The 14,803-nt window shown below is 36.0% G+C and overlaps 1 protein-coding gene across 1 annotated transcript in view; it reads right to left on the bottom strand.

Moving 5' to 3' along the window:
* LOC126883901 (5-hydroxytryptamine receptor-like) overlaps positions 1–14,803 on the bottom strand; it is a 193,859-nt gene that overhangs the window by 87,681 nt on the left and 91,375 nt on the right. The gene's annotated exons all lie outside the window — the stretch shown is intronic.

Genomic DNA, 14,803 nt, shown 5'->3' with positions numbered 1-14,803 from the left:
GTAGTTTTATGACGGGTGGTTTTGGTTTGGACCTGTTTATAGTGCTTTCTTGATTGTTTTGTTCGGTGATAAAGATATTATCAATTTCGCTTGTTTCCATTGTCTCTTCCCTGCCCTTATTCGGTAGGGAAGGAAATAGTTCTTGTACCTTAGATGTTGATGGCACGCTGTTGTCTTTTCCGACCTTTTTTGGCAGGGAAGGGAAATCTTCATTTGTTTTTGTTGTGGGTGTTATGGGTAAATTTTTTGTATTTGCGATGTTATTATTAGTATCTTCAATTTTTTTCTTTGGGATTGCTGTTATCGATTTTTTTTCATTTATTTGTATATCGGTTGTCTGGTTTTCGTTTTTAAGTTCGTCGAATCTTTTATCTATAGTTTCGATTACTTTTTCTTGAGAGTTTATTATTGTATTTTGTAGTCCATTGATTTTTTCATTCAATTGATGGATTTGGTTTCTGAGTTTTTTAATTTCTTCGTCCTTTTCTTTTAGTTGCTTTTTCATTTCAGCCACTGAATCTTCATCTTCCTGGCACTCATTCGGCCTTTGACGTTTTGCTGCCTTCTTATTTTTGTTTTTAGTTTTATTTTTCTCTACTATTTCTGATTCGTGTTCTGGTTCCATGTTGTTCTGTTTTTTCTTTTCCGCTATGGCCTTAGGTGTTTTAGAAACGCCGTTTAAGGTATTGCACGTTAAATTTTCATTATTTTGATCAATATCAATATCAGAATTATCAAACAGCGGAAGATTTGAGTAAATATTTGGACTTACCTCCATCGGTCCTCTTTATAATTGTTTTTTTTTTAACTTACTTTTCTGCCCCACGAAATGTATACCTATTTTTGAGATATTAGATGTTGTACAAACTCGTCGGCAGCCTGTCTGATCCTTCAAAAAGGTTTAGAACTTCGAAATATTTAAAGTTTTGGAAAGAACTTTTTAAATACGTCTTTATACTTTGACAGTACTTTTAATCTTAAAAATAATCAGTATAATAATGTAGGTAGATTTTACATTCTAATAATAATCTGATTGAACAGAAATAAACACGTGATGAAAAATCTTGCTGCACGATTGGAAATTAAAATCAATAAAAGTAATCAGTAGAAAATTTTGAAATATACATCTCGAATTTTCCTACATTTGTATTGGAATTATCATCATTATCATGAAACCTCTTCCATCCCCTGCTGTACATAGGTCTCTTCCATTTTTTGTCGGTTCCGTGCGTCTTGTTGCTATCTCTTGGCATTCGTTTAATGTCGTCCATCCAGAGTGTTGGTGGTCATTCTCTGCTGAACTCCACTTCTCTTGGGCTCCAGTCAAGGACTGAATTGAAAATTATTTGTGGAAGATTCGATTTTAGAGAACTTTCCGGGACAGTCCACTTACTTCAATTTTTGACAGAAATTAATTGGCAAGAAGATTTTTCTGGAATAATTTGAATTCTTCAAGTATTTGTTATAATATAAACGACAACCTCAGAAGCAGAACAATGCTTCTCTACATTGAAACGGATCAAAACTTTCCTTAAAGGTACTATAGGCCAGGATCGACTAACAGCACTCGCATTGCTGTCAATTGAAAAAAAAAACATGATTCAAGAAATCTCGACTTTTATGAATTGGTTATTGAAGAATTTATCCCAACAAAAAAGCCGACTTGACTTTCAATAGAAAACATACTTGTAACATTTAAAAACTAAATTATAATAAGTTAAAAAATACATTATTTATTGGAATTTCTTAATAAATCCTTTGATTTTTACGACACCCAAAAACTTTGCCTAGGAAAATAGGGCTCAAGCTTAGGCCCACGGTTTATCTATGTTTAAATCTTAATCTGTGTGCACCCCAGTACTTTACACTAGGCGCCGCCACTGAGTGATTTAATGTTTGGGTATGCAGCTGAACATTGCTCAAGGAAGTTGTGGAAGAAAAATGTCCTTGTATAATACTGAAAACTCGTTATACAAGTAAAGCCAATTTTATTTAATCTAACTTTCACAAATTCTGGTGTTGTTGGACAGCTGAAAAAGTTTTTGGAGAGATTAGAGAATGACAATGCAATTTCATGTTACTACCCCATTATATAAATAAACGCCGAAAAAAATTAGTTTTAGAACAGATGGTGCAAGGATAAATATTATGTTTTAAATATGTTTATTTTTAAAGTTCAGTTAAACGTTTATTTATACGAGGCTTGTTCAGTAATTGAAACTCATCTTTGGTTCAGAAAAAAATTATTGTTAAATAGGTATATCTACAAATAATTACCACTACAATAAAGGCACATATCGCATTGTTTCACCAACTGATGTATACCCCTGAAGAATTCTTGAGGCTGTTGCTCGAAGAATTTTTCTACAGCATTTCGTACTTTTTCGTCCGACTGAAAACGATTAAATTTGAGTTTCTTTTTAGTGACCCAAAGATGTGAAATTCACAAGGCGGTAAATCAGGACTATAGGGAGGATGCTTTAATATTATCCATCTCTTTCCTTGTAGATTTTCTTTAACTAGTTTGGCAACATGAGGCCGTTTAATGTTGTGCAGAAGAATGACACAATGTGAGAGCTTATCTGGACGTTTTCGCTTTCTGCTTGATGGCAAGCTAATATGAGATAATAATGATACCTACCTAGATTCGCCAGCAATTATTGAGGAAAATTCGTTACTATTTTGCCTATATTCTGCATTTTTTTTAAAGCATGGTAGAATTATTTTATTTTTAAATTTAATAAGCATATTTAGTACAATTAATAGATTATTCAAGAAAAAATTGAAGGAAAAATAGTGAAAAATAAGCCAGCTAAGGTAAACTTTTAAAGACACCTCAAAAAACAATGGATTTTACGGTGGACATCAGAACTCATCATTGGATCATGGTAAACAAAAAATTTAAAAAGATTTTATTAGCTTATGAGTTTCTCGATGTAACGCTGTCGACTTTTTTTAGTTTTATCGACTTGAAATTTTGATATCACTCAGAATTCAAAACAACGAATTTTATTGCAAAAAGGGGCAGTAATCAACATATTTATTATGGTTAATAAAAAAATAAGCATAAAACTAAGAAAGCGTTATCTCAAGGAATCTTTAAAGAAAACATATATACAAAATTCCAGGTGGGTCGGTCATATATGGAAAGAACGGACAGACGCTCAAAATCACAGAAGGTCATAAAGGTAAGAGCAGCGGGCACGCAAGAGGACCTCTGGCACATCCTAGAACGTGTCAGAGAGGAGGCCTCCCCAAACGACTCCGTGGCCTTGCACCACGTGAGTTTTACGTCAGTAGTAGAAATGAGGAAGATGGCAGAGGTCATCTTCAAGGCGACAAACAACGTAGTACACGTGTTCACTACTGCCACAAGGAAGGATAGACCTACCTACGGCGTTATTGTGTCGAAAAAGGATACAAGATATACTCAACTCTTAGAGGGGGTGCAGGAAGCTGTGGGCAAAACGAAGGCTACCGAGGCGATCCGTAGCCTTCGTAGTACTAGGGATGGTAAGTAACTTATCACCCTGGATAAGGACCCAGACGCCGTCAAGGAGATAAAGGCTGCAATCACGTCCCAAGATGGCGGTTTTAAGGCAAGGCAGTTGGGACAAGAGAGACCCACCGTCATACATGTTAGAGGTATGACGGCCAATACAAAGACAAAGACATTGCAAAACGCACTGTCTCTAGTGATCGGCAAATGGGAGAAGGACTTCCTGATCAAAAGTTTCAGGAAGATGCGAGGGGACACATTGGCAGCCACGGTTGTTCTGTCTAACGAGGCGGCTAAAAGAGTGTTAGAGAGACGATTCCTCAGAGTAGGCCTCGCTAGATGCGAGGTTGAAAAGAGATATGTAATTAGGAGATGTCAACGGTGCTGGTCGTACGCCCACGATATCCCGAAGTGTGACGGTCCCGATCGTACTGGGGTCTGTCCCAAGTGCGGGATGAAGGACTGTAAGGAGAAAGATTCAAACGCGTGTACAAACGAGGAGTGGTTAGTTCTCTGCAAAGAGAAACATCGCATTGGAATTGCGCGGTGTCGGGAATTTAGTAGCGCCCTTCAAAAGGCGCGACTGGCCGACAAGACTCGTGCTACGCCCTTGACAGAGAGCGCGCCCGCTAAACTATTATCGTCACCCATTTCCACTCTCACAAATGAACATAATATCGAACAGACAGAAAACGACGTACCTCCGAAAACCGGGCCAAACCCCGATGTAATTACTATGGACGATGACGTTTTTCACGGGGCTAAAATTCCCTCCCTAATGGACGAAATTGACCAGCTGTGCGCCGAGGCGGTGGAAACAGCAAAAAAGAGTATAATCGAGAACGAAGATCGCAATCCCTCTCCCGACTCTGAAGGACCGCAGTTATTGTCTTCGGACAATATTTTGCAGAAATTAAACTGATAATCCGCATCCTAGTGATCTAAAGGAGCTAATTGTAACAAGTTAAAATGGTTTCGATTGGGACGAAAGGACTTAAAATACTACAGGTGAATATCGGAAGGGCAAAGGTGGCACAAGACCTGATTTACACAAAAGCCCTGCAATTGACATAGTCCCACAACCGAATAAAAACATAGTAAAAAATTCGGTTGGATCTCCGATAAGAGAGCAGACGTGGCTGTTTTCTTGGTGAACAACAAAGTGTGCAAAAACAAAATTAACAAGAAAGAAGGACTTTTGAAGATTAAAATAAACGAACTAGCAATCATAACTTGTTAGATCTCACCTAATATAAGCATGACACAGTATAAAGATCAGACAAAAGAGACAAAAGACAAAAGAGGAGAAATTTGGAACGAATGGATCTCTTCCGCAAACCTGACTGTATTGAACAACGGTAAACCTACATTTGAGAGAGGTGAGTCACGAAGTCACATAGACATCACAATAGCAACCAACAACTACACCAAGAAGATCTCAGGGTGGGATGTGCTTGATTAAAACCTATTTATTTTTCACAAGTACATATCTTACGAAATCGGCCTCAAGGTCACAATACTGCACGGCAGGAAACTACTCGAGTTCGATACAACCAAATTTACAAACTATATACGAAACTTACAAGAAGAATCTACCGATTTTAACAACTTAAGGACAATGTAATAAAAGCACACAAAGCGAGCAGCACAAACAAATATGTCACATACACAGTACCATATTGGTGGAATGAAAACATCCAGCAAAAGCGGACAGAATGTCTCAGAATCAGGCATACGGCACAGAGAAATAGGACCCAGCAAAACAAAGAAGAGTATAAGAGCGCCAAAAAAGAACTAGGTAAATTGATCAAAGGGGCTAAACGCACATGCTGGCAGAACTTGTGAGAGGCGCTGGAGAACGATGTATGAGGCGAAGCATATAAGATCGCCACTAAGACGCTGAGGTCAGAGACTCCATATAACCTGTGCGACGACAAAAGAAGGAGAATAGCTAACACCCTGTTTCCTAATAAACCCACAAACAACTTCCTGATTAGAGACGATGTTAACCGCCCCGAGGAACTGACGTCAGCTGAACTCACTAGAGCTGCCAATTCCATAAAAATAGGTAAATCCCCTGGACCGGACCATGTGCCACCAGAGGCGATAAAAATACTAGTAAATGAATGCCCAGAAGCTACTAGAAGGGCACTAAATAAGCTACTAACAAGACAAGAATTCCCAGATCAATTAAAATTAGCGAAGCTAACTTTGATTCATAAACCCGGTAAAAATCCGGAAGAAGCCAATTCATATAGGCCTGTATGTCTCCTTGACTGCCTAGGGAAATTATACGAAAATATTTTCAAAAATCGCCTAGAAGACGAACTGAGTGAAAGAGAAACCATCTCCAACAGACAGTACGGATTCAGAAAAGCTAAGTCTGCAATAGATGCCGTAAAACATCTGACGCTGTAAAGAACACGAGGAAAAAATGGGCCGTACTAGTTATGTTTGATGTGAAAAATGCCTTTAACTCTGCCAACTGGGCACACATCATAACTAAACTGGAATTAGCACTAGTGTCAGAATACCTTATCAGTATCATTAAAAGGTACCTTACAAATAGATACGTCACAGTGGCAAAAAATACAGAACAAAAGCTGACAGCCGGTGTACCGCAAGGTTCCGTATTAGGTCCAACACTCTGAAACATATTGTATAACGGGGTGTTAGAAACTAACTATGGCAGAGATACTCTAGCTATTGCCTACGCAGATGATTGATGAGTGATGACTGACATGAACCGGGAAATCGAAGACAAAGTAAACAGGTGCTGCAGAATGGTCAATAGCTGGATGGCTACAAATGATCTGGAACTAGCCGGAAACAAAACGGAAGTGGTCATATTAAAAGGACCTCGACAAAGACCTGAGTTGAGTTTTCAGATTGGTACTGCAACAATAAGACCTACAAACTGTGAAAAATACCTAGGCATATACATCGACACAGGTCTAAGGTTCACGAAACACCTGACAAATGCAGTCCAGAGGGCAGAAGCAAGAACGGCAGCCCTACAAAGCATCATGCCGAATATAGGAGCCCAAGTAGCCAAAAACGAAGAATGTACCTGTAAGTAGCACAATCGACCCTCCTATATGGAACCCCTATCTGGGTAGATTTACTAAAATATCAAAAATACCGAGATATAATAACTAGGGCTCAGCGAAAGCCTCTACTAAAAGTGACAAGCGCGTACCGGACTACTTCAACGACAGCCCTACAAGTGATAGCGGGTACGCTTCCCATTCACCTCCTGACGAAGGAACGGCATATTCTCTACCACTCTCGGGATGGTCATCTACCACATATGAAAGCTGCTACCAGAGAGCAATTACTAATAGAATGACAAACAGAATGGGAGGCACAGACTGACAAGGCACAGTGGACCAAAAAACTAATACCCAACGTGATAGAGTGGTATAAATGTAAGTTCAAACGAGTAAATTTCTATTTCAACTGACAACTTGATGCGTACCGCTATGGAAAGCAGGGAGAATTTTGAATTCATCATAGATCACATAACAAAAATCATGAAGAGAAAGTCCATAATAGCGAAAGCAATTAAGACTGCATGACAAAGATCTGGATTATTATATATGTGTATATGTATAGGATTGTTTTTTGTGTATATATATTTTTTCTTATTTTAGGTTAATATTACTGATATTGCTATCTTGGGGGCCACCTCTTTTTTCTTAGCTCCACATGTCCATCACAGACACTAATAACATTTAAACTCCAATGTTATATTCATACTTTCTTTCACTCGGCTCCTTACCGCTCCTAGGTAAGAGCCGACAACTTCTACGACCAATCTAGGCTGCGCAAGGCACTCCTAAGTTTCGTTCGCTAACTGAACACGTACGGGAGTGTCTTGACGAAGACGGGTGGTTTTAGTTGGTAGGCAGAGTAACAGGAAGGCATCCGTTTGCAGGATCTCCCTACATGGGGGAAAATGGGCTCGGATGTTTTCTTCTATTGTGAATCCAACACACGCCAAGTATGGTACGGTGTTTAGAACATTTCCACCCAAATCCAAAAAAAAGGTGGGTCGGTCAAGTAGTTTTTGAGTTACAATGTCTATATTCTTTGAAAAAAGCAGTTTAAGGAAAACGTGTTTAAAGTATTGTCAAATTTATTTTAAATTTCTGTTTTGTCTGTCGAGTCATAAAGTGATGCACAAAGGGATATGTTTTTGAATCGCGGAGTAATTTACAAAATAGAATGAGAACAGCTGTTGACCGTTTCGTACTACGCTCAAGCGCGCTAGCGCGAACTTGCTGGAAAGCGAGTCGAAGGTAGGGACATAAAAAGATAGTGTTGAATATTCCTACACTTGACTCGATTTGCAGCAGGTTCGCGCCAGCGCGCTTGAACGTAGTGAAAAACGGTCAATAGCTATTCTCATTTTATTTTGTAAATTATTCCGCGATTCAAAAACATATTCCGGTGTGCATCACTTTACGCTTTAACAGACAAAAAAGAAATTGAAAATAAGAGTTGACAATACTTTAAACTCGTTTTCCTCAAAACTGTTTTTTCAAAGGATATAGAAATTGTAACTCAAAAACAACTAGACCGACTTGTTTTATGCTTATTTTTTCTTCTTCTTCTTCTTCTTCTTCTTCTTCTTCTTCTTCTTGTAATAGGACTATGTCCTGTTTCTTTTGTTTCAGTCTTTGCTGCGAATTTTGCTTATGTGCTTGTCTTTTGCTTATTGAAGAAATAGGAAGACACAGTGTGTTAAGTCCCACAGTTTTGAGACTTAACATATTGTACCTGTACACTAATAAGTTATTGCGTTGACTCTTTGTACGCTGCGCGCCGTTAAAGCTGATTTGGCTATTTTACTAATCAGTGGCATATTGATTAGGTCCTTTCAAACGAGCTTGTACTTTAATGAACAACATAACGATTTTAAGATCTTACTTGGAGTTTTCTTCTGTGATTATTTTGTTGGTCTAGTTGAAGGAATTTAGTTAAAAGTTTAACCTTCTGTGATTATTTGTTGGTTATTTCAAGGAATTTAGTTAAAAGTTTAACCATGTCATCCAGAGCACAACGCATATTGGACATGTTAAAAAACGATGAACTTGAGTCTGAAGAAAGTCTAAGCATTGGTAAGTTTTACTTAAATTTTTAATAGTGCTGTAGATTTTGGGCCGTGCTACCAATGATCTATTAAACTTTTAATTGCAATACTTTCGATGGTAAGAATGAGCCGTTTCACTTTTAGACAAAGAAATATAAAGCTCCCTTTTTTATTTTTTTGATAGATTGTTCATAATACGGTGGTTTTTCTTAACACTAACATACTGTAGTGAGCTATAGTTAATAGTTATTTATAATCATTCTCTTTTCCTTATCCCTATGCAGGGTGGGCTTTCTAATTGCATTTCTCCACATAATTCTATCTAGGGTCATATCAATGTTAATACCCTTTACCAACATGTCCTGCCTTATCGTCTCCCCCCCAAGTCTTCTTGGTCTTCCTCTCCTACTCCTTCCAAGAATCCCAAGAATCTGCACTTTAGCTATTCTTTGTATTGGGTGATTAACCTCTCGACATTGAACATGACCAAACCATCTTAAACTATGCTCTTTCATTTTGGCATCAATTGGTGCCACACCTAGACTTCCCCTAATATACTTATTTCTAATTTTGTCCTTTTTTGTCACACCTCTCATCCATCTAAGATTTCTCATTTCCGCCACATGAGTTTGTTGTTCCTTTTTCTTTTTCACTGCCAACATTCAATTCTGTACCTACATCATAGCCGGTCTTATGACTGTTTTATAGAATTTTCCCTTCAGCTTCTTTGGAACTTTCTGTCACACAACACACCACTTGCTTTCTTCCACTTCATCCATCCAGCCATAATTCTACTGCATGCATCTTCATATATTTCTCTCAAATACTCCAACAAAAGTTGACAATTCAACCAAAACTGTGACATTTGACATGCAGCAATGCCTTCCCACTCCACTCGTCCATAGTTCTGTAGCCTTCTATAAACGCCAACTTTGGACTTTCAATCTAACAGTCTACGACTGCAGTGATGGCACAACTTACTGCTACCTTTGGCATGAAGGTATAGCTGGCAGAGGTGCAAATGAAGTTGGCTCATGTGTATACAAATTTATTTCTGAAGCTTTAAAGCCCGTTGTGAAAAGTTTGACCATGTACTCTACTGGTGGTCAAAATAAGAATACGCATGTAGCTGCTATGTGTATGGTAGCCCTGCAAAATTCTTCTAACTTTGAAGAGATTAATCATAAATTTTTAGTGCCTGGTCACACGCACATGGAGTGTGATACATCCCACGCCCCACGCCCTTATTGAAAAAAATAAAACAGCTTTTGATGGAAACATTCACCATCCTCATAATTGGGCCCAACTTATACAAAGTACTGGTAAGAAACGTCCTTTCGTAGTGAAGGAGATGAATCAAGATAGCTTCTTTGACTTTGTTAAGCTGCTAAAAACCGACCTTCAGCAGGGAAAAGATGATGTTGTTGGAAACAATTTTAGCTGGAGAGATGTACAGTGGCTGAAGTTTGTCAAAAACGAGCCTGGAATAATTTACTATAAGAATTCCTTAGACTGTAATCAACCATTTCAATGCATTAGTTTCAAAAGAAGAGGCAAAGAAAACATTAGCAAAATGGACCCTAGTTTAAGTTACCCAGGAAAAAATCCTATACCTAAGAAGAAAAAAATGACCTCCTCGACCTGCTTCCATACATTTCACCAGTATATCACCAATTCTGTAAAGACTTAATTACCTCAAATGAAGCAGAGGATACCTACCCTGATGACATTCCTGATGAAGAAAATGAAGAGATAGTACAACCAGTTGACAAAAAAAGAGGGTAAATGTGAAACCCATGAAAAAATGACAGTTTCCCAAGAAAATAAACCAACGAAGCAAACTGGCAGGAAGAAGAGAAAAAATGTAAATACTAAGTAATAAAAAAAATATTATTTTGTTTTCCTTTATATTAGTTTTTCTTTATTTTTGGTATTATTTTACTTACTTGTATTATTACTTACTTGGTTTATGATGAATAAACAGGAGTTTTTATCTTGCGTTTTTGTATTTTTCTATTTTTATTAAAACCTGTTACTTTGGTCTTAAGAATCCCCATTATTATTATTAAATAAATATTATTTTTTATGCTTTTCGTAATAGTTTGTGTTTTGCGTTAAGCATATTAAGTTCATGATATTTGTGCAAATTGTGTTAAGTCCATGTAAGAAAAAGTTTATTATTTTTTTTATAATACCTATATGGTTTATTTATATTATTTATTGACTATTCTATTGACAGAAATAACTATTTAATTGATCAAAATTATTTAGAAAACTTTTTAGGGATAGGTTATTGTAAAAACTCCAAAAGTATAACTCGAACAGACGATTGCAAACTTTAAACGCGTTTATCTCGAAACAGTGTTTTAGGACTTAACTCTCTTTACGCACAGAGCACAGAAATTTGCCACAGTTGGCTTATTTTTTAATATTGTTCCTTGAATTTTTTCTTTAGTAGTATATGGATTGTACTGACAATGCTTATTTACCTTAAAAATAAAATAATTCTACCACACATTTAACAAATATGTGCTAGAAATGTTAACTTCAACCCTTACTGCCCCCCTTAAGGATGGCTATGAAACGATTTTGATTGTCAAGCCATACAAATCGTATTTGTCTATGTATGAAATTTAATAAAAAAATGTTTCATCCAGAAAGCAGATGGGCGCAGGTCGACCTATATTCGGATCTTAAACTATCACATGTCATATTCCTGTCAGTTGATGCATTAGTCAATGCACCCGGTCGCGGCTTATCATTCATCTTTTGGACGGATTATTAACAATAAACGCGATTTGTAAATCACATTACTTAAAATCATAGTCAAATACAAATTAGTCCTGTCGCCAGGGGGTACAACGGCCTCCTTTGTTCAGGTGGACTTACCCAAGTTTTTTTTATGTATTTTGACCCATAGAATACGAATTTTTTGGGTAACAGTTGATCCAGATGTCGATAAAATTGTTATAAACAAAGAACTTGAGGAATTACATAACAGCGAGTTTTCGCAAAACAAAACATTTTTTTGGGCCGTTCTAAGCAAAAATGTTCTTACAAGTTTTTTCGTAGGATGCATAGTTTTTGAGATAAACGCGGTTGAACTTTCAAAAAATCAATTGTTGAACCCGATTAACTTTTGATTAAAAATAAAATAGCCATTCTGCGTAATGCACTTGAAAGTTCAAGTCAAATTCTATCAGTTTTGGTTATTTGCATTGCTAAAAATTAATTTTTTTATTGTTAAACAAAGCTATAAGCACATAGTGCTCGGGTGCTGTTTTCAATACATCTTTCATTTAAAATCAATCAATACAAACAGGTAATTTCAACGTAGCATGCGTTAAAACGCATTAATTGGGCACGGGAAACGCTATTGGTTTATAGCTTTGTTTGACAATAAAAAGTCAATTTGTAGCAATGCAAATAATCAAAACCGGTATAATCTGACTTGAACTTTCAAATGCGGTCAGTATAATTGCTATTTTATTTTTTAATCAAAAGTTAATACTGGTTAAACTTGTAAAGAATATTTTTTTGCTTAGAATAGAATGACCCAAAAAATACAGGAAAATGTTTTGTTTTGCGAAAAAACGCTGTTATGTAATTCCTCAAGTTCTTTGTTTATAACAATCTTATCGACATCCGTATCAACTGTTACCCCAAAATTTCGTGTTGTACGGGTCAAACTACATAAAAAAACTTGGGTAAGTACATCCGAATAAAGGAGGCCGTTGTACCCCCCTGGCGACAGGACTAAAATGATACGAACTATCATTCAACGATAGGGTGACGTTTACAAATATTTATAGCTAACATTGCAGAACGCCAGTTTTACAAGTGATTACAATTATTGCTTCCAAGCCTAACCTGACTAAAGATGAGTTTTAATCAAACTTTTGGAATTTGTTTTTATAAATAAGAGTTAGTAGTTACGTATATAGAATTAAGCAAACTTTCAAAAAATCAATTTTTGGACCCGATTAACTTTTGATTAAAATTAAAATAGTAATTCTGTTTACCACACTTGAATTTTCAAGTCAAATTCTATCGGTTTTGGTTATTTGCATTGCTAGAAATTAATTTTTTTATTGTTAAACAAAGCTATAAATACATAGTGTTTGGGTGATGTTTTCAATACATCTTTCATTTAAAATCAATCGAACGAAAACTGGCACTATCTACGTAGCATGCTTTAAAACGCATGTATTGGGCACGGGAAACGATATTTGTTTATAGCTTTGTTTGCCACAAAAAAATCATTTTGTAGCAATGCCTATAATCAAAACCGGTATAATGTGCCTTGAAATTTCAAATATGGTAATCAGAATTGCTATTTTATTTTTTAATCAAAAGTTATTCTGATTCAAAAATTGCAATTTTTCGACTTTTTGAAAGTTCAACAACGTTTATCTCGAAAATTGTGCATCCTACGAAAAAACTTGTAAGAATATTATTTTGATTAGAATGAATGACCTAAAAATACAGGAAATTATTTTGTTTTGCGAAAAATCGCTGTTATGTAATTCCCCAAGTTCTTTATCTATAACAATATTATCGACATCCGGAACAACTGTTACTCAAAAAATTCGTATTCTACGGATCAAGATAAAACTTATATTGCAGAACGCCAGTTAAGTGATTACAATTTTTGCTTCCAAGCCTAACCTGACTAAAGATGAGTTTTAATCGAACTTTTTGAATTTGGTCTTATAAATAAGAGTTAGTGGATATATAGAATTAAGCAAACTTTCAAAAAATCAATTTTTGAACCCGATTAACTTTTGATTAAAAATAAAATAGTAATTCTGCTTACCGCACTTGAAAGTTCAAGTCAAATTCTATCGGTTTTGGTTATTTTCATTGCTAAAAATTAATTTTTTATTGTTAAACAAAGATATAAACACTTAGTGCTTAGATGATGTTTTCAATAGGTCTTTCATTTAAAATCAATCGAACGAGAAGGCGCGCCTACAAACTGGCAATTTCTACGTAGCATGCTTTAAAACGCACGTATTGGGCACGGGAAACGCTATTTGTTTATAGCTTTGTTTGACAATAAAAAAACATTTTGTAGCAATGCAACTAATCAAAACCGGTATAATGTGCCTTGAACTTTCAAATATGGTAATCAGAATTGCTATTTTACTTTTTAATCAAAAGTTATTTGAAAACTGTGCATCCAACGAAAAAAATTGTAAGAATATTTTTTGCTTAGAATGTCCCAAAAAATACAGGAAATGTTTTGTTTTGCGACCAATCGCTGTTATGTAATTCCTCAAGTTCTTTGTTTGTAACAATCTAATCGATATCCGTATCAAGTGTTACCCAAAAAATTCGTGTTCTACGGGTCAAAATAAATAAAAAAAAACTTGGGTAAGTCCATCTGAATAAAGGAGGCCGTTGTACCACCCTGGCGACAGGGCTAAAATGACAGGAACTATCATTCAACGATAGGGTAACGTTTACAAATATTTATAACTAACATTGCAGAACGCCAGTTAAGTTATTACAATTATTGCTTCCAAGCCTAACTTGACTAAAGATGAGTATTAATCCAACTTTTTGAATTTGTTTTTATAAATAAGAGTTAGAAGATGTATAGAATTAAGCAAACACACCTTTTTCCAATTTTAGAGTGTTATCTAAGCATTATTAATGTTTAAATAAAATTTTGTTTATAATATAATTATTTGTTTCTTTCTTAGTGAATATTCTTGGGATTATAGACCTTAGTAAAAAATATATTAAGAAATAAATAATAGTATTTGATGAAATAAGTGCCGAAAGTGATATTTTACGGGAAGAGTAGAAAGTTTTCATGACGAGTCGAAGGCGAATCCTGGAACCCTAGCAATCCCGTAAATCAGTTTTGGATCGTTTTGCGTAAATAATTTTTTCTGCAGGCCTTTATTATGTTAAAACGAATCTGGATGGATACATTACTAATGAACATCATCATCAGCCTTTCTCAATCCACTGCTGGCATATGCCTCCCCTGTTTGTCTCCAAAGTATTCTATCTTGTGCTTTCTGTATCCAGTTTTTTGTTGTCTTTCGTAAGTCGTCTTGCCATCGTGTTGGTGATCTACCTCTGCTACGTCTATCTGATCTTGGTCTCCCTTCAGCTAGTTTGCGAGTACATCTTCCTTCCTTCATTCTGGCAACGTGTCCAGTCCATTTCCATTTTAAGTTACAGCTTCTTTCAAT

Source organism: Diabrotica virgifera, chromosome 4 (assembly GCF_917563875.1).
Source record: "Diabrotica virgifera virgifera chromosome 4, PGI_DIABVI_V3a".
Lineage (NCBI taxonomy): Eukaryota > Metazoa > Arthropoda > Insecta > Coleoptera > Chrysomelidae > Diabrotica > Diabrotica virgifera.
The sequence above is the reverse complement of the archived record's forward strand: the minus strand, read 5'-3'. Positions and strand labels throughout refer to the sequence as shown.